Below are 878 nucleotides of genomic sequence, written 5' to 3' on the forward strand. Positions count from 1 at the left end.
GGACCCGCGGGGAGGGGACACCCCCTGTCCCTGCCCCGTCCCGGCAAGGCCACCCTGCCCCTGTCACCGTTCCCGTCCCTGGGCAGTGTCCCAGTGCCGTCCCAGTGCCGTCCCAGTGCCATCCCAGTGCCTCTGTCCGGTGTCCCAATGCCCTCCAATGTCCCAGTCCAGCGTCCCAGTACCACCCGAGCGCCCCAGTACCATGTCCCAGTGCCCCCCAGGTGTCCCAGTGCCCCTCCAGTGCCCCAGCCCAGCGTCCCACTGCCCCAGCCCGGTGTCCCAGTGCCCGCAGCACCCCAGCCCAGCGTTCGAGGTCCTGGCCATCGTCTTTGCCGCCGCCATCCACGACTTCGAGCACACGGGGACAACCAACAGCTTCCACATCCAGACCAAGTGAGGGCACGGGGGACACGGGGGACGCAGCATGGCACGGTGGAGGTGGCACAGCGTGGCATGGGTGGCACAGTGTGGCGTGGGTAGCACAGCACGGCACGGCGCAGATGGCACAGCGTGGCATGGCACAGATGGCACAGCGTGGGTGACACAGCACAGCACGGCATGGGTGGCACAGCGTGGCATGGCACAGGTGGCACAGCAGATGTGGCACAGGTGGCACAGCATGGCACGGGTGACACAGCAGATGTGGCACAGCACGGCACAGCATGGGTGGCACAGCATGGCGTGGCACGGGTGGCACAGCACGGGTGACACGGCACAGCATGGGTGGCACGGCACAGCATGGGTGGCACGGCATGGTGCGGGTGGCATGGCAGGGGCCAGGCAGGGCTGTGGACCTGTCCTGGGGACACTGCGGGGCACCCTGGGGACACCTGAGGTCACCTGTACAGCTGGCAACAGGCGGGGGGCACCCTGGGGAC

Source organism: Corvus brachyrhynchos, unplaced genomic scaffold, assembly GCF_000691975.1.
Source record: "Corvus brachyrhynchos isolate BGI_N302 unplaced genomic scaffold, ASM69197v1 scaffold933, whole genome shotgun sequence".
NCBI lineage: Eukaryota > Metazoa > Chordata > Aves > Passeriformes > Corvidae > Corvus > Corvus brachyrhynchos.